The sequence below is a fragment of the Aethalodelphis obliquidens genome, unplaced genomic scaffold (assembly GCF_003676395.1).
Source record: "Aethalodelphis obliquidens isolate GAN/ISIS:26980383/991018 unplaced genomic scaffold, ASM367639v1 scaffold77, whole genome shotgun sequence".
NCBI lineage: Eukaryota > Metazoa > Chordata > Mammalia > Artiodactyla > Delphinidae > Aethalodelphis > Aethalodelphis obliquidens.
This window is the reverse complement of record NW_020838021.1, coordinates 2768023-2769829: the sequence shown is the minus strand read 5'-3', so window position 1 is coordinate 2769829 and position 1807 is coordinate 2768023.

Sequence of the window (1807 nt, the reverse complement as noted above, 5' to 3'; positions counted from 1 at the left end):
TTTTTTTTTTTTTTTTTTTTTTTTTTTTTTGCTGTACGCGGGCCTCTCACTGCTGTGGCCTCTCCCGTTGCGGAGCACAGGCTCCGGGCGCACAGGCTCAGTGGCCATGGCTCACGGGCCCAGCCTCTCCGCGGCATGTGGGATCCTCCCGGACCGGGGCACGAACCCATGTCCCCTGCATCGGCAGGCGGACTCTCAACCACTGCGCCACCAGGGAAGCCCATACAGGTGCATTTTAAAAACTTCTTGACTGCAGCATAAACTTGGAAAGTAAAAGAACTGAGGCAACCTTGGAGATTTAGGGCGTAGGATATAATGAGCAGCCTCATCAAGAAATCATTGTTGAGATGAATGAACACCAAGCACGTTTGGCCTTTGTGTTACTCCACTCTCGATATTCAAATCCAGGAAGAAAGGATCTGATTGGCCTAATCTGTGTCATATATACGAGTTTGTCAGTTTAGGATGGCCCTGTTCATTTGTGATGCACCTATATTTGCTTGAAACCCTATCCCACAGATAGTGAAGAAATTTTCATCCTTCCAAATATCTTTGTCATGATGTACTCTTGGTCATTTTTCTCTTATTTTTCTGTTTTTGTAGAATGTTTAAATTCTACCTAAATGGGTTCTTGCGGCTGTTTCCATTTTGCCACTTTGCTTAAACCCAAATGTGAAACATAGTCTCCCTTCCTTGATTTTATGTATTTACCCATAGCCATTGTATGTAATAGTATTATAGAATGGAAGATTTAAGGATAACGGAACAGCAGAGGGGAGTGTAGGAGGCCTTTACATATCAGCAACAAGCAGAAGAAAATCTGAAAATGAATAATATATGTCTTTTCTTAAAATTCTCTCTCTCCCCCCTCCCTCTTTCTTCCTCTCTCCCTCTCTTTGTTCTCATTTCCTCCTTCCATCTAATCACTAGCTCCTTCACCTCTGACTCTAGCACTCAACTTCAATTTTTATGCAGAACAGCTGAACTATCTTCCACTCAATCCAAGCCTAATTAGGGGTGCAACTGAGAGCAGTTTAGCAAAGAGTGAAAATGAGCGAATCAGGCTGCTTTGCTAAACTAAGGAATTGGAGTCTATACATAATTTCTATTCACATTTTTTAATATATAATCATATCTTTTGTTTGTTTGTTTAATGGTATATTCTTTTTGCCATTGCTTGAGAGCTGTTTCCCTACTATGAGATTAAAAAGGTAGTCTCCCTCTTTTCATCTTTTAGTTTAGGTCTTTAATCTACTTATGCTTATGTCTGGATATGTATAAATAGCTTTATTTTTCTTCATATAGCAAGCTAATTTTTCTAAAACCATTTATGAAACAATGTATTTACTACAAATTTGTAGTACCACATCAAATGCATTTTTCTGACCTTTCTTTTTTCATTGTATTTTATTTTACAGTAGTTTTTTCCGTATACTTGTAATTAATTTCTAATCCTCAGAGACCAGCACCATGGGGAAACGTTTTGCCTCTTAGATTTGTATCTGAATCCTAAGATAGTTTCAGAAATTTAGGGTGACTTGCTCCTATTTTTCGAGGAGCCTTAGAGCTGAATGAAGGAGGTAATTTTGTTGTCATTGAAATGCTGACATATAATGAGGGCCGATAATCAGGCTACTTGGTGAATGTACTCTTACTCTCATTCAGTGTTTGGGTTACATGTTGTGCTTTTATTAAGGCATGGCTTGATCAAAAGGTGGAGAAGAAGAGGCCAAGATCTATTTCTACCTCCATTCCAGGAACTTGGCTTCAAAATAAATGTTCTTTTGGAGTCAAGTTTTGATAACAT